Genomic DNA, 18,075 nt, shown 5'->3' on the forward strand with positions numbered 1-18,075 from the left:
TTGCTGTTCAGTTCTTCATGGGCTTTATGTGGTCAGTCCTCAGCTGGGTCACCTTCACTGCTCCATCGTCCTTGTCCCTTCAGTGGAAACTTGTCCAGCGGGAGCTGTGACCACAGAGGCTCAGACATCGCCCAGGGCGGCCCCTGCACACGGGGGTCTCTGTGCATTCTGAGACAAATTTTCAGAGCCATTCACCTCCTGCCCTGCTTCTAGAGCTTCTGTTCTGCTCTGCTCTCCTGCCCTCTCTCCCTGCCCTGGTTCTAGTGATCTTGGTGCTGAATCCAATCCCAAATCATGAATCTATAAAGCAGAGTCTAATTTAGACTTACATTTGTCTCTGAAATTGGACCCATCATCAAGGACTGTTCTTTCCTGAAGAGAGAACCTGGTTGTGAGTTGCAGTGTGCTGGGGTGGGGGGTGCGGGGGGCGTTGCTGTAGAAAGAGGGATGGGGGAGGGAGGGCACACAAGCAGCACTGCTGAGAAAAACATAGGCGGCCTCTATCTCAGTGTGAGGGGACCTTGTGCTGTAGCTGCCACAAAACAGCATTTGGCCTGAGGCTATGTTAATAAAGATACTGCCTTTAGAATAGGGAGGTGCTCTACAGTGATCATTCATTCAACTGACCTTTGTCATTGGCCAGACATAGGACAGAATGGTTCTGCATCTGGGGAACACCATTGAAGTAAAATCAGAAAAATCTCTGGCCTTTTGTAGCACATGTTCCAGTGGAAAGAGGCAGATGATAGATACACTATAACCAGAGTAAGGAAGGAAAGTGCTAGAAGGTGGTAAGTGCTGTGAGGCAGGTGATCCAGGATGTGGGCAGTGGGGACAGGGAAGGTGGCTGTTGTGCTGGGTAGTCAGTGTGTGCCTTGTTGCAAAGGTGACTTTGAGGAAGGATTTGAGGGACATGAGGATGTCTGGGGAAGTTCTTTCCAGGCAGAGGAACCTCCAGTCCAAATGCACTATGGCAGGAAGGTGTCTGTGTTCCCAGAAGAACAAGGAGGCCAGGAGGGCTGGACAGAGAGAAACTGAGGTGAGGTCAGAGGTGCGGCCAGAGCAGGTGGGCTTGAGGGGAATGGGGTTGGATCTGACCTTTGATCTGAGTGGGATGAAGAGTCAGAGGACAGTTTTGAGCAGAAGAGGGCCATGATATAACTTCTCTTTTAAAAGGATCTCTGACTGCTGTGCTGAGAACAGAATTGAGAGCTGAGGGACGAGGGAGGCAGAAGGGAAAACAGTAGAAAGCGAGTGCAGTATTCCAGGCTGGAGATGTCGGTGACCTTGACTAGGGCACTGAGAAGGGGAAATAGTGGGACGTGAGGGGATTCTGGATGCATTTGAAGATGAACTCACAGCATTTGCCAATGGATTGTATCTGTGGTGTGAGAAAGACGAATCAAGGACACCCATAGTTGTAAAATGAGTGAGTAGAAGGAAGGGTGGAGCTGCTGTCAGTGGAGATGGGGAGACTCTGGCAGGAGCATACTGAGGAGGGGGCATCACAGGCACTCAGTGGAGATGTCTACTAGGAATGCAGGTGGGGGAGCTGGGGTGGAATTTGGACAGACAACTCCAGACTTTAGAGGAAAGGAGAAATAGACTGGGCAGGAGAAATAGATTTAGGAGGTCACACCATATAAACGATACTTAAAACCTCAAGCATGGATGAGGGCACCCAAGGCAGTGATTGACTGTGGAAAAGAATGAGGGCAAGGACTGAACCCTGGACCTCCAGTTTTAAGGGATGTGATCAGACCACACCCAGAGCAGAGTGCACAGTTCTGACCCCATGTCTAGGGAACACTTAGACAAGGAACTCCTGTGTGAATAGGGATCACCTGGACATGGTGCTGAGATCCAGGAAGTCTAGAGTCGAGCAAGAGATTCTGGATTTATGAAAAGGCTGGAGCTCATGTTGCTGGTCTCCAGATCACACTTGGAGTAGCAAGAACACCAGGATCCCACATGTCTGAGCATCAGCCTCACCTCTAGGGCTTGTTATATAAATGATTCCTTGGTCTTGTGCATAAAACTCTGAGACAGGGGTTCTGGGGAGTGGCCTGAGTATTTTCTAAGCCCCCGCCAGCAATCCTGTTGCTCAGCCAGATCAGGAACCACTGAGATCAGAGATCAGAGAGTGCCCAGGGTGGGTGGGTGGGGTAGGTTTTCAAACCCTGTTTAAAAGAGGATTTTTCCTCACAGAAAGAAAAGGGAGGATGTGTATCATCAGTTATGAGATGTGACATTCCCTGTTGTTCTCTCCACCATGGGGTAGAGGCCAGGTAGAGAATTCAGGATGTGGCTCTCGCACAAGGAACACCTGTGAATGCCGCTCTCTGACACCCGCCCACAGACTCATTTCCCACTCACTTCTTGGAGCAAACTATGGAAAACAAATTTCTGTAATGTACACATAAAGTCGTATATCTGGTATTGGGGGCTAGTTTTATTGTGGGGAAGGCCACAGAAGCAGGCTGGAACCTACACATCCAGGAACAGAATCCACAGCCCCCCCTGGATCAGGCCCCTCCTAGGAACAACTGCCCCTGCTGCTGAGCACAGACGCCACTGCTCACACCTCTGACACCTGGTGCTGGACACTGGACCCTGAGGCCAGGACAGATGTCACTGCTGCACCTGGAAACTGGACATCACTACTGTCACTCAGCCATCTTTACTAAAATGTGTTCTGCACAGTCCCAGCCTCTCTGTCACCTCATTCTGGCTCAGAGGCTGGCAGTGATATAGGAGTGAAAGAAGAAATTATTTAGACAGGTAGTGAGGGTACGGAAGGCTTTTAATGAAAAGCAGGCTCCAAATTATTTTCTTTTCTAACAAGGAGCAGCCTGTAATATCAAGCTTCAGACATAGACAAGTAAGCTGGAAGCTTGCACGGGTGAATGCCGGCAGCTGTGCCAATAGGAATCGGACACCTGGGACTGGGCATGTTCACAATGGCGACTCCATCTTCCCTTCTCTTTGCCAGGCTCCTTCGTTACAGTAAGGAGCAGACAACATGGCGCCGGCCAAGTGGAAAGCCCATTTGCATAATAGGATGAGGGTGGGGTGAACAGCCTTCCACTTGCACTATGTAAATATCACACCTGGTCCAACCAACCTGTGGGCCCTACATAAATCAGACACCATCTCCTCAAGCCTGCCTGTAAAATCCGATGCACTCCCATTCCAGGCCAGAATTCCCTTTTGGGTGCCCCTCTCTCTCACAAGAAGAGAGCTGTTCCCCTTTGTCTTTCTTTTGCCTATTCAACCCTTTGCTCCTAAACTCACTCCTCGTGTGTCAGTGTCCTTAATCTTCTTGGCATGAGATGACAAACCCTTAGTATTTACCTGAGACAATGACACCTCTTCAGCAGGTGGTCATCGGACTGGTGGAGCTTAAGACTCATGTCCATGATCAACTGCAGGGGTGACTGGAGTGTTGTCCTCATCCAGGGAGGGAGGTGGTGTCTGTCTCCTCTCAACATTTTGCATGTTGTAAACCAAAAATAAACATCAAAGCCACCCCCTCCTAACCATCTTTTAATTGACACCCTCAGCCAGGGTGCTCAAAAGTTAACCTGAAAGACTGGCTGAAGCCACATGGGAAGCAGGTGTTGAACATGCCTCATTATGCCTCTTCCCTTTTGGAATTCAGGAAAAGCTGAACAGCATTTACCACCAACACAGACCTTCAATCTGATCAGAAACATTTACAATCTATTCTCTCTGAAGCCTGGCACCTGGAGGCGTCATCTGCATGAGAAAATTTTGGACTCCACAACCTCTTATCATAACCCAGACGTTCCTTTCTATTGATAGTAACTCAACCAGTTGCCAATCAGAAAAATTAAAAATCTACTTATAACGCAGAAGCACTACCCTGCAACCCTTGCTTGCTACAAATTATTCCAACTTTCTGAATCGAAACAATGTATAGCTTAAATGTATTTGATTGATGTCTCATATCCTCCTAAAATGTATAAAACCAACCTGTGCCACAACCACGTTGAGCACATGTTCTCAGGGTCTTCTGAGGACTGTGTCATGGGCTGTGGTCACTCACTTTTGGCTCACAATAAATCTCTCCAAATATGTTACCGAGTTTGACTCTTTTCATTGACAGTGTGGAATTCTGGTGTAGTAAGAGGGTTCGAGTGCTGGAGTGTAAGGAGTGGGGAAAAGTGACAAATTTTAATTCTTGGAGCAGTGATCCAGGACGAGAACTTTATCTGGTACCTGGTAGGCACGCAGAGTGTCTGAATGAACCAGTGACTAATAAATAACATATTTCTACCCATTCCCTTGAGGATAGGTTATTATATCAAGTTTTGGTCTATCCCAGTTTATACTCTAGATTATTGGAGTGGCATTGCGTAATAGTGAAATGATTATTCAAACAGCTTCCCTCGGCATTGTCTCTTACTAGGATTAAAACACCCAGGTTTGTAAGATCTCAGAGGATCTGGGTCCACACCAATGTTTTATATTAATATTTATATTTTCTTGTGTGTGGAAATATTTCTGGGGAGAGAATCTCTAACATTTATTAGTTTTTATGTGACACCCTCAAAGGCCTAAAAAATCCTAACTTCTAGGTTAGAGGTAGGGCCACTCCACGTCTGGACAATGAACAGCTGGTAGTAACCTGTGTTTAGTAGATTAGGGACATGAAATAAATGCTTACATTTTGTTTATCTTTTCCTCTGGGACCAAAAAGATAGAGGTGTACTTGCTTACTCTTACTCTAAGTTTCTCTCTGTGGGATGGTGATGGGGTTTTCCTCCAACCAAATAACTTTCTGATTCTCCAACAGCAGCTGAGAGTCCTAGAGTTCGACTCCATTCTGACACTAACTACCTGGAGTTCACCTCGGGCTCCACAGGTGTAAGGGCTCAGTCCCACAAGTCTGTCCTCACTTCAGATGCAAGTCACAAGTATCGGGTCCCAGGTTACCTGCACTTCTGTCTATCATGGCTGCAAAGTCAGGGGTCTCTCACCTCCCAAGGTTTGAGAATTCTTTAACTAACTCAAAGAACTCAGGAAGTTGCTATAGTCATGTAAACCAAAAAAAAAAAAAAAAAAAAAAAACGCCTCTGAGACAGGTCTCAGTCAGTTTAGAAGTTTATTTTGCCGAGCTGAAGATGCACCTTGGAAACAGAGACACAAATCATTGTAGCATCTGTGGCCCGTGCTTTTTCCTAACAGGGTTTTGAGGACTTCAATAATATTTATAGGGGAAAGAGCAGCCAGGAGAGGAAAAAAACAGTCAACTATGCATTCATCTCGTGCTCAGTAAATCTGCATTTTACATAAGATAAAGTAAACGTTGGGTAGAAAAGTCACCGGGTGGTGAAGGGATGATGTCTAGTCTTGTCTTTGTCTTGTACCTGTGAAGATAAGCTGTTAATTTACATTGTTGGGGGAAATTCAACAAAACTCCATTTTAGAGTAAAGATGTTGGGGCCCACAAGGAATTATCTTGTGAGCAGTTTGTGAGGGAGGCCACCTGGGGAGATATGGGGTCTTCTATCTTTGCAGTTATTTGTTTAGGAACAAAAGAAAGGCAGTTTTTCCATCACTCAGTCTCCAAACTTAACTTTTCCCTTTGGTATAGTGAATTTGGAGTCCTGAAATTTTATTTTCCTTTCACACTCAGTATTGCAGTTTTTTTATTGTTATAGCTTAAATCCCCACCTTTTTGGCACCCGGGACCGGTTTCATGGAAGACAGTTTTTCCATGGACCAGTGGAGGTGGCGGAAGGCAGAGGGAAATGGTTTTGGATGAAACTGTTGCACCTCAGATGATCAGGCATTAGTGTTTCATAAGGAGCATGCAACCTAGATCTCTCGCATGCAGAGCTCACAATAGGGTTCGTGCTTCTATGAGAATCTAATTCCGCCACTGATCTGACAGGAGGCGGAACTCTGGTGGTCATGCTCATGCTCTCTCGCCCACCGATCACCTCCTGCTGTGCGGTCTGGTTCCTACCAGGCCAGAAACTTGTACCAGTCCGCAGCCCGGGGGTTAGGGACCCCTGGTTTAAATTATGCCACTATAGCAGAACACCTGAGACTGGATAACTTATAACAAACAGAAATTTGTTTCATTCATGGTGTGGAGGATGGGAATTCCCAGATCAAGAGACTGTATCTGGTAGAAAACAAAAGGGCAAGAGAGGGTGAGAGGTAGGGGGAAAAGGAGGTCAAACTCACAGCCTCAGGTCCTTTTATGATGAGCCTTAATCCATTAATGAAGGCAGAGCTCTGATGGTCCAATCACCTCTCAAAGGTCCCATTTCTTAAAAATGTTGCATTCGGGATGAAATATCCAACAGATGCTTTTTTGGGGAAACATTCAAACCATAGCAGTTATAAAGGATACAAATGAGCAGCCAGATGAAGAGGTGCACAGGGTGAGGTCTGGAAGGGCTCTGAGCACAGGAGCCTCTGTCCCCATGGAGATGGAGTTCACCACCTTCCCAGCACGTGGACACATGGATGTGCTCACCAATTGGGAAGCTCTCCGAAACCCAATCTCTAGAGGTTTCTATGTAAATTTCATTGTGTAGGCAAGATTAATTAAATCACCGGCCATTGTGTGACTGAACTCAACCTCAAGCCTCTCTTTCCTTCCCAGACTTTAGGGATGGGGCTAAAAGTTCCAATCCTCTAATCACAGCTTCGTGTTTCTGGCAACCAGCCCCCATTCTGAAGCTATCTAGGAGCCCCTCACCCCACAGTCATCTCATTGCCATATTGAAGTCATGTTTATCACTGAGGAGATTGCAAATGTTTTAGAACATGGTTGTCAGGAAACAGGGACAAAGACCAAATATTTTTATTGGACCACAGATCACACCCTGGTTTTGACCACATTATCTCTTTTTATAATATTTATTATTTTATTTTAGAGATAATCTCTTGCTCTGTTGCCCAGGGTAGAATGCAGTGGCACAATCATAGCTCACTGTAACCTCAAATTCCTGGACTCAAGTGATCCTTCTGCCTCGGCCTCCTAAGTAGATAGCATTACAGGTGCACACCACCATGCCCAACTAATTTTTAAATATTTTGTAGGAATGGGTCTCACTATTTTGCCAGGCTGGTCTCAAACTCCTGGCCTTAAACAATGTTCCTACCATTGCCTCCCAAACTGATGGAATTACAAGCATGAGCCACTGTGCCTGGCCAATCACAGATCTCCTATACCAGAAGAATCATAACAGTGAAAAGATCCTGGCACATTACCAGAATCCTCTTTGGTCATTAACAATTATCCCAGTGCAGTCCAAAAATAGGAATAGTCTCAGCAACATATGGCTGCACCCTTTCAGGCATCTGGTGAAATCGAGCTAAGAGACAATATCATCTCTTGCTTACACCTCTTTCGAGTAGTTCATGTAACATTGGATTTTCCTCATTACATAACCCATGTGTTCATTCATTTACCCTCAGCTACTATTTCTCCTTCTCTTCATTTATACTAAACATTTATAATTTTGGAAGGAACACTAGGTTCTGCTGCTGTGCTGGCTTAGACTGCAGGGACCAATACTGTTCTAGCAAGTGTCTCGCATCATCCATTCCAGTTCATAGAGGGTAGGGTTATGCAGGTAGAGAACTGGGTGGCTATCTGATCCCAGGCAATACAGCTGCATTCAGTGTTAGCCCCAACTTTGCCAGATGCAGTGAAGGCACAACCTTCTTCTACAGGCCCCTAGGAATTATTACATAAAGGACATAAAATATTTTTACAGTTTATTGCTTAGGAATAATTCCTGTTTCTGGACTCTATTTGCATCCTTAGTCCTGGGACCACTGCATCAGGTATGAGAAAAGCAAGTTGAGGTGAATTACAGTCATTATTCCAGTGTCCTCCCACCATGGGAAGGAATATATGTAGATCACACCAGCACCTTCCCCTGATCCACCAGGAAAAGAGAGGATACTCTCATGTCAAGTGTGAGCACACTCATGAAGGTGTATAAGCCCACCCTTCGTGCTTGTTTCCCCACTCTTGCTTTATACACCCAATGTTTCAATTGGCTATTGTAATTCTCTATGGAACTCTTCCTTTGAGGAGGATGTCTCTCTGACCATTGTTGGACATTTTGAGCAGGTGCATTTTCCGGTGTAAAGAAATGTGACTCAGTGGTCCACATGGTTGCAGTACCTCCCATTCAAGTTCTTTGTAGCACTCCGAGCATTTGCATCTGAGATAAAGCAGGGACCTCTCTTAGAAGCCTGCCAGGGCCTCCCAACCTGGAAATAAAGAAAAACCTTCAGTTCCTTCAAGAGAAATTCCAGGCACCTAGCCAGCCCTAAAAAGTAAGTGAGTGACCTTATAAACAAGAAGGTAATGATAGCTTAAAACAATAGCCAAGGAAGTTAGAGTCACAACATCTTTGATTCTCTACAGAAACTAAAAATAACATCTTAACATATGTCCCTGAGTTGTTTTTCAGAAACATAGATTCCCACCTAATAGATCCACTGACAGGGAGACCTTATAAAGGGGAAACTGAGGACTGAACTCTGACCACCGTTCTTTGTTCTAAATTTCTTCCTGAGGGGACTGGAGAGAGTCAAGGCCACAGGCCAGGCCTGAACATTCCTCTCTACTCCCCCCAACTGTGTAAGGAAGCTGTGTAAGGAAGCTTTGCTTCCTTATCTATCACAAATCAGAGAATCTTTAAATCTACCTAAGACCTGTAAGCTCCCTCATCAGGATTTTCCACCTTTTAAGGCCGAAGCAGTGTATCACTTCTATGCATTGATTTATGATGTTGCCTGTAACTCTGCTTTCCTGAAATTTGCCCCTGCCTTTAAAAATCCTTGCTTGTGAGCCATCAAAAAGGTTGGGTCTTAAGCGTGAGCTGCCCGATTCTCCTTGTTTGGCGCCCTGCACATAAATGCCCTCCTTTCTCCCACTACAGTCTCAGTGTGGATGTTTGCTTTTACTGCCCCAGGTGAGTGGACCCCAGTTTAGTTTGGTAACACACCTACCACCAGCTGAACAAAGCCCACTCCAGGGTGAGGATCTATTCCTGTCAAGACCCATTTGCTGCTTCCTGGGGCTAATGGTATCAGTCTAACTTGCCAGCTATGTATTTTCAAGGCCTTCCCATAAAAGAATCTGCTACATAGCCATATGCTATCTCTCTCTTTTTTTTTTTTTGTTTTTGTTAAGGAAAGCACTTCTTATGTGTATTTTGTGCCTGTGATGTGTGGAATGCAAGAGGAATATGTCTTGATTCCACCTATCTCTGCATTGCTAAGGCCCCAATGTCTACTTATTTCACAGGACTCAGGTGATCACCACAAGCAAACGTGGATTTTTTTTGTTGTTGCTTTTGAGATGTGGTCTTGATATGTTTCCCTGGCTGGCCTCAAATGTTGCTCAGGCTAAAATCTAACTCCTGGACTCAAGATATCCTTCTGCCTCAGCCACTCTCATAGCTGGAATTTCAGGTGCACCTGGCAAACACTTGGAGATAAATTCTTGTTGATTTCAATCACCTTCCAAACCTGGAAGGGAGTTATTCTGAGGGGCCCTGAACAGCACTGAGGGGACGGTGCTAAATGATTCATGAGAAACTGACCTCATGATCCAACCACCTCCCTCCCTCCAGGCCCCACCTATAATGCTGGGATCACATCTCGACATGAGATCTGCACAAGAACAACATCCAATCTATATCAGGAATCAACAGATCTTACATTAATGAACCCCTCAAATTACCATAGTGATTTCCATAGGACTTGCCTCATATGGGCATTCTTTTCATAGGTAACTTTCCCATTGCTCTCCTGATTAATTATACAGCCAGGCCATTAGTCACTCCCTGTAAGTCAGTAAAAACTAAAACATAGGAGCTTTATCATTGTTCAATTCTTCCACCACTGCTAAGAAAACACCATGCAATTAAGTCCACAAGAGCTCTTCTGTTTTTACCTTCTGTGATAAAAGAGGTGGACTTCCAAACAGGATGTTGTCCATTCATCTTGCAAATGCTGTACACAAACCAACCAGCTGTTTGTGGGTCAGTTGACTGATACTGCAGTTCAAATCCCAGCGCTGTCTGCTGCAGAGTTCCATCTTGCTCGAGGAAGGTCAGTGTTTTCTTTAATTTACACCTTCAATGAATTGAATGAAGCCCACCCACATGATAGACATCAATCTACTTTATTCAAAGTCTAGCTATTTATATGTTAATCTCATCCAACAAACATCCTCACAAATCATCCAGAATAATGCTTGACCACCTCTCTAGGCACCATGCTTTAGCCAAGATGACCAATATTTTTTTATTATTATTATACTTTAAGTTCTAGGGTACATGTGCACAAGGTGCAGGTTTGTTACATATGTATACATGTGCCATGTTGGTTTGCTGCACCCGTTAACTCGTCATTTACATTAGGTATATCTCCTAATGCTATCCCTCCCCACTGCCCCCACCTCATGATAGGCCCTGGTGTGTGATGTTCCCCACTCTGTGTCCAAGTGTTCTCATTGTTCAATTCCCACCTATGAGTGAGAACATGCAGTGTTTGGTTTTCTGTCCTTGTGATAGTTTGCTCAGAATGATGGTTTCCAGCTTCATCCATGTCCCTACAAAGGACATTTAGGGTTGCTTCCAAGTCATTGCTATTGTGAATACTGCCAATAAACATACATGTGCATGTGTCTTTATAGCAGCATGATTTATAATCCTTTGGGTATATATACCCAGTAATGGGATCACTGTGTCAAATGGTATTTCTAGTTCTAGATCCTTGAGGAATCGCCACACTGTCTTCCACAATGGTTGAACTAGTTTACAGTCCCACCAACAGTGTAAAAGTGTTCCTATTTCTCCACATCCTCTCCAGCACCTGTTGCTTCCTGACTTTTTAATGATCGCCATTCTAACTGGTGTGAGATGGTATCTCATTGTGGTTTTGATTTGCATTTCTCTGATGGCCAGTGATGATGAGCATTTTTTCATGTGTCTGTTTGCTACATAAATGTTTTCTTTTGAGAAGTGTCTGTTCATATCCTTTGCTCACTTTTTGTTTGATTTTTTCTTGTAAATTTGTTTAAGTTCTTTGTAGATTCTGGATATTAGTCCTTTGTCAGATGAGTAGATTGTAAAAATTTTCTCCCATTCTGTAGGTTGCCTGTTCACTCTGATGGTAGTTTCTTCTGCAGTGCAGAAGCTCTTTAGTTTAATTAGATCCCATTTGTCTATTTTGGCTTTTGTTGTCATTGCTTTTGGTGTTTTAGCCATGAAGTCCTTGCCCATGCCTATGGCCTGAATGGTATCGTCTAGGTTTTCTTTTAGGGTTTTTTTGGTTTTAGGGAGGACCAAAAAAATGAATTATGATATTCTTCCATATAAGAATACTCTGAGGAAATTAGCCTGTGACCTAATAAAACAAGTAGCAAACAAATGTTCCTAAAAATTTACAACCAATAGTCAAAAAGTTCTCCCTATAGATTGTTTCTCAAGTTCACTCTATAATTCTGGGTAAAAAAACCCCAAAAAACATGTATTCGTTGAAAACCACAGAAGAAGAGAAAATTGAAAAAGCAGAAAGTGAAAAAATAAGAGTAATAATAAAGATGACAGCAGTTATTTCATTGGAAACAATGCAAATGAGGAGACAGATGAGCAACATCTTTAGATCCTAAAAGGAAAATGCTGTGAAACTAGATTCTATTCCCAGAAAAAAATACCTTTTTCAAATATATATGTATAATTTTAATTGACAAAGTATAATACATTTGTGAGATATTGTCTGATGTATTGATATATGTATACGGTGTGTATGATTAAATTAAGCTAACACACCTTGAATATATCTATCAAAAAATAAAGGGATTTTAGGCCAGGTGCGGTGGCTCATGCCTGTCATCCCAACACTTTGGGAGACCGAGGTGGGCAGATCACGAACTCAGGAGTTCAAGACCAGCCTGACCAATGTGGTGAAACCTCGTCTCTACTAAAAATACAAAAATTAGCTAGGCATGGTGGCATGCACCTGTAATTCCAGCTACTCAGGAGGCTGAGGCAGGAGAATCACTTGAACATGGGAGGTGGAGGTTGCAGAGAGCCAAGATCACACCATTGCACTCCAGCCTGGGCAACAGAGTGAGACTCTGTCTCAAAATAAAACAAACAAACAAACAAATGAAGGGATTTTAGACATATAGGGAGTGAAAAAATAACCAGCAGATCTAAACTATAATAAATGTTTCAGTCCTCTAGGCAAAAACAAAATTAAGGGACTAGTTGGCACAGCATTTAATGATGAAGAGACAGCTTCATTGACCCCTCCCACTGAGACAGAGAACACAGCCCAGGGCCTGGGAATTCCTCAACCCAATCCACCACTTTGGGCACCTGCGCACTCCTCCTGGGTACCTGAGGTTGGGTGCAATCACCTTAGCTGTCACCTACCTGCAAACACCACCTATGGGCATCCCACCCAGCCTATCACAGCTGCCGCTAACAATGCACACTGCTTGGGACCCAGAGAATCAGCCCACCATCACCACTGCCAAGCTAGCTGCCCAGGAGCCAAAGACCCCACCCACCCACCCAGTCAACCACTGCCACTACTGGCATCCAAGCAAGCCACCTGGAGGCCCAGGAATCAGCCCACCAGTAACCACCAACACAAATGCCAGTATACACCACCTTGGGGCACAAAGATAGGAACACTCAGCACACCACTGCCACCACTGGAGCCTGAAGACTGTCTCATGTGGCATCCCAGGCCCCCAGCACATCTTCACCACAGTCTCACTAATAACCACACCCTAATGCACAGAAGAAATCACAGATACCATTAACACTGCTACAGCCAAAGAAGTTATACAGAGACCATAGTACTCTACTGTGTACTACACCCAGAATCAAATCCAAAGTACCCCACACAACCAACACCATAGACTTATCTTCAGGAAGAAGTTCTCCACTATGAAACAAAATTCAAAAATAGGAAGAACTGGCTGTTATATCAGATGCAAAAATGTTAATGTTAGGACACAGAAACATGAAAAAGCAAAAAAGAAGTAAAAAAAAAAAACCAAAGGAACACAATAGATCTTAATCAAAAAGAAATTTTCAAGATTCCAGATAAAGGATTCAAAACATTTATTTACAGAATTTCAGTGAGATACAAAAGAATTCTGAAAAAAAAAAATACAAAGAAAACATAAAAATAATTCAGGATATGAATAAGAAGTTTACAAAAGATATAGATTAAAAAAAACAGAAATTCTGGAATTGAAGAATACATGACATGAAATTTCAAATACATTTGAAAGCTTCAACAATAGGAGCTGAATTCTATTCAGGCAGAAGGAAGAACCCAAAACTTGAAGATGTACATTGTGAAATAATTCAATAAGACAAAAACACACAAAAAAATAAATGAGCAAAGCCTTTGTGACATTTGGTTCAATATAAACAACCAAATATTCAAATTATTGGTATCCTCAAGAGAAAAGAGGCAAAGAATAGATTAGAAAACCTATTTAATTAAAGAATAGATTAATAATTACGAACTTTAGCCAGTGATTTAGACATTCAGATACAAAATGTTCAACAATTCTGAGAAAAATACAATGCAAAAAGCTCTTCTCCATGGCATGTAATCAGACTTTCTATAGTCTAAGGTAAAATGCGAATCCTAAAAATAGCAAGATAAAAGCATTTAGTTACCTATAAAAGAAACCCCATTAGACTAACAGCAGATTTTTTTTTCTTGTTTCTTCTCTTTCTTTCTTTCTTTCTTTTTTTTTTTTTTTTTTTTTTCTTTGAGACAGAGTCTTGCTAAGTTGCCAGGCTGGAGTGCAGTGGCGCAATCTCAGTTCACTGTAACCTCTGCCTGCTGGGCTCAGTTGATTCGCCTGCCTCAGCCTCCCAAGTAGCTGGGATGACAGGCACATGCCACCACACCCAGCTAATTTTGTGTGTGTGTGTATTTTTAGTAGAGATGGGATTTCACCATGTTGACCAGGATGGTCTCGAACTCTTGACCTCATGATCCGCCCACCTCAGCCTCCCAAAGTGCTGGTATTACAGGTGTGAGCCACCATGCTCAGTTCTAACAGCAAATTTCTTAGCAGAAATCTTACAGGCCAGAAGAAAATAGGATAGTATAATCAAAGTCCTGAAAGAAAAGAACTGCCAAGCCGAGAGTAATAAACCAAGCATAATTATTCTTCATAATTGAAAAAGAAATTATCTTTCCAAGACAAGCAAATGCTGAAAAGCTTAATTACTACTACACAGGGCCTATAGGAAATGCTGGAGAAAGTCCTAAACTTGGAATTGAAAGGACAACATTTTCAACATTTCAACATTATCACCATGAAAACATACACAAGCATAAAACTCACTGGTAAAGTAATCACATGAAAGAGAAAAAGAAAGGTCTCAAAAGGTCCTACTACAGAAATCCACCAAACCATAATGACAAGCAATAAGATAAAAAGACAGTAACAAAGGACATATAAAACAACAAGAAAACAACAATGGGACAGAAACAAAGCTGTTGGGAACAGGACCCCCAAAATCTGGCCATAAACTGGCCCCAAAACTGGCCATAAACAAAATCTCGCAGCACTGTGACATGTTCATGATAGCCATGATGCCCATAGTGGAAGGTTGTGGGTTTAATGGAATGAGGGCAAGGAACACCTGGTCCACCCAGGGTGGAAAACTGCTTAAAGTCGTTCTTAAACCACAAACAATAGCATGAGCAATCTGTGCCTTAAGGACATGCCCCTGCTGCACATAACTAGCCAAACGCATCCCTTTATTTTGGCCCATCCCTTTGTTTCCCATAAGGAATACTTTTAGTTAATCTATAATCTATAGAAACAATGCTTATCACTGGCTTGAGTTAATAAATATGTGGGTAAATCTCTGTTTGAGGCTGTCTGCTCTGAAGGCTGCAAGACCCCTGATTTCCCACTTCACACCTCTATATTTCTGTGTGTGTGTCTTTAATTCCTCTAGCGCCACTGGATTAGGGTCTCCCCGACTGAGCTGGTCTCGGCAGAAAGCCTCACATATTGATAAAAATCTGGAATGTAAACAGATTAAATTCTCCACTTGTAAGATTCAGAATGACTGAATGGGTAGAAAACATGATCTAACTATATTCTGCTTACAAAAAAACTCACCGGTAACACCACCTTGCCACAATTCATAGAGACAGAAGATAAAAGAACGGCAAGAAGTTATCTATGCAAATGGAAACCAAAAGTGAGCAGGAGTAGCTATACTTACAGCAGATAAAATAAACTGTAAGTAAAGAACAATTTTTTTTAAAGATAAGGAAGACCATCCCACATAATCATAAAGAGATCCATCCAAGAAGAGAATAGAACAATTCTAAATATACATGCACTAAACACTGGAGCACCTAGATTCATAAAACAAGTATTACTACATCTAACAAGAGAGATAGACTCCAATACAATAAGAGAGGGGAGTTTCAACATCCCAACCTCAGCATGAGACAGATCATCTACATAGAAAATGAAGAAAGAAATAGTGGATTTAAACTGAATTTTACACCAAATAAAGCTAACAGATATTTACACAGCATTCTGTCTAACAGTACAGAATATACACTCTTTTCAGGAACACATGGATCATTTTCGGGGAGAGAGCCTATGTTAAGTCACAAAACAAGTCTCAACACATTTTCAAAAATTGAAATCATATTAAGTATCTTCTCTGGCCACAATGGAATAAAACTAGAATTATACACCATGAGAAATGTTGGCAACTAGACCGATACATGGAAATTAAACAACATGCTCCTGAATTACCATTGAGTAAACAGAGATATTAAGATGTAAATCAAAAAGTTTCTTGAAACAAATGAAAATGGAAATACAACATACCAAAACCTGTGGGATATAGTCAGACAGGGCTAAAAGGGAGGTTTATAGCAATAAATACCCACCTAAGAAAAGTAGAAACATTACAGAAACATTGCAAATTAACAATATAACAATGAACCTCAAGGAACTAGAAAAGCAAGAAAAAAACTCATCCAAATTTAGCAGAAAAGAAATAATAAAGATCATAGTAGAACTAAATAAAAACTTTTAAAAACCATGTAAATGATCAACAAAGTGAAACGTTTGTTCTTCAAAAGCATAAACAAAATTGATAAACCACTAGCTAAACAAACCTGGAAAAAAAAGAGAGAAAATTTGTTAAGAATAAAAGTTCCTCTTCAAAGTTTTCCTTTTTGGTTTAGAATGATAAGTGTTAAGAAGATAGTTCCTCTTAAAATCTTCCTTTAAGTTTCCCTTGCTCTTCATACTAACAAATCTTCTATTTTACTAATGACTCCTTACTGTGCCCTCAAGTAGTTGTTACATACAGTAAGGAAATAAACACATTTTATGTTCTTGTACTTCAACCAAGGTTTAACTCCTTTGTTCTCTAGTCTGCCTGGATCTGCCTGGACATGCACAGAAGTGTCCCAGCTTGCAGCCTATGCTCTTTCCTTATTTGGAAATATTATTGTCTTCCTGGTTTCCCATAAGTGACCCCCTCCTTTCCTTTGTTCCCCATTGTGCCTTTACCTTATTTGGGAAAGTTTAAGTTTTTAGCCAACTGGGAACAGTTTAGATTGTGTGGTCCAGTTCCAGCCAATGGAGACAGGACACAATAGTAGAAACAACTTGCATTAGGAAAAAAAAACCCCTGCTTTCCTTTGTTCTGGGTGCTCTCGTGGCAATCAGGCTTACGGGTAGCATCTTTCTGCAGACGTAAAAATTGCCTTGCTGAGAAATCCTTTGTTCAAGTGTTCATTTTCTATGTGACTCCGAGCTTTATTTCTAACAATTTTCTGGGGGCTCATCCAGGATCCCCATTCTCCTTTGGGAAGGGGTCTTTGGTCACCCCATCTAGGGGAGGCACACCCCACTGCCCCACTGCAGTGGCCCCAGGGATGGGAGATTGAGACTACCCATCAAGACGAATAAATCCAGGCTCTCAGCAATGTGGAAGGAGAAGGCCTGCAAGTACCGCGATGACCAGGTATATCTGTGCACAGAGCAAGGTAAAAAAAAAAAAAAAGTCACAAGGGCAACAGAATTTTCTTTGTGGCAGTGACATTCTGGAGGTTAAAGGGCATGAAAGGTAACAAGCACTACTTCTGTGCAGAGTGAGTGAGTCCAATCTGTAGTTCCTGTGGTCAACTCATACGTCTTATGATGGCCCTCTGGTAGGGATCCAGATGTTGGGGTTTATACAGTCCCGCTGATGCTAAGGGGAGCCTAATTTCCTCTGGGAAAGCAGTCACAGTGGACAAAGCAAAAGGAGAAGAGTGCAAGTAACCTCTAGGGTAGGGGTTAAACCTCCAGGGAAGGATAGGTGAGAAATCTCTAGTTCAAGGAACTGAGCCTAACCAGTATTCAACATGGGAAATACCCTGAGTAAGATAGAAGGTAAAAAGGTAAAGATAGACAGTGAAATCACTTCTGATAGTCCTTTAGGACTCATGTTAAAATACTGGAAGGATACAAGAGGACTAAACATAAGAAAAAGCAGCAGATGACAAAGTATTATTGTTTTGTTTGGACCAAGGAACCTATTCTAAAGCCTTCAGTTTTCTGGCCAAAATTCAGGTCAAATGAGGATTGGACTTGCCAGCTTTTAATAGAATATGTAAATGATAAGAGTCCTGTTTCCCAGGAGGAAATACATTATGTTCTGTGTTGGTGGCAAGGGCCCATCCTCCTTTGTCATCTGAAAACTAAAGGAGACAAGCCAGAAACTACTTCTTATTAAATTAATACCCATTACTCCAAAAACCCCATCAACACGTGGGATGCCTTAGACCATCTTCCCCCACCAAATCTTCTTTCCCCCACCAGTAGACCAACATCCCCCACATCTCCCTCCAGTAGATATAACAGTCCCAGACCTTTCCCCTACTCAGATTTTTTTCCCTCGTTATAGCCCTGATTCTTGAGGTCATCCCCAGCTTGAATGCCCTCCTTCAGGAAGACTTCAATGTGAGTCAGAACAATGTAAAAAGGAT

At 42.5% G+C, this 18,075-nt stretch overlaps 3 pseudogenes across 3 annotated transcripts in view; 2 read left to right on the forward strand and 1 right to left on the reverse strand.

Moving 5' to 3' along the window:
* Window positions 1-18,075, forward strand: part of LOC126953147 (class I histocompatibility antigen, Gogo-OKO alpha chain-like) — a 280,609-nt pseudogene that overhangs the window by 137,417 nt on the left and 125,117 nt on the right. The window lies entirely within an intron of this gene.
* The window catches only part of LOC126953088 (class I histocompatibility antigen, Gogo-B*0101 alpha chain-like), a 133,020-nt pseudogene that overhangs the window by 27,215 nt on the left and 87,730 nt on the right, over window positions 1-18,075 (reverse strand). The gene's annotated exons all lie outside the window — the stretch shown is intronic.
* LOC126953075 (HLA class I histocompatibility antigen, B alpha chain-like) overlaps window positions 1-18,075 on the forward strand; it is a 147,162-nt pseudogene that overhangs the window by 3,970 nt on the left and 125,117 nt on the right. The window lies entirely within an intron of this gene.

Source organism: Macaca thibetana, chromosome 4 (assembly GCF_024542745.1).
Source record: "Macaca thibetana thibetana isolate TM-01 chromosome 4, ASM2454274v1, whole genome shotgun sequence".
In the NCBI taxonomy this organism is placed as follows: Eukaryota; Metazoa; Chordata; class Mammalia; order Primates; family Cercopithecidae; genus Macaca; species Macaca thibetana.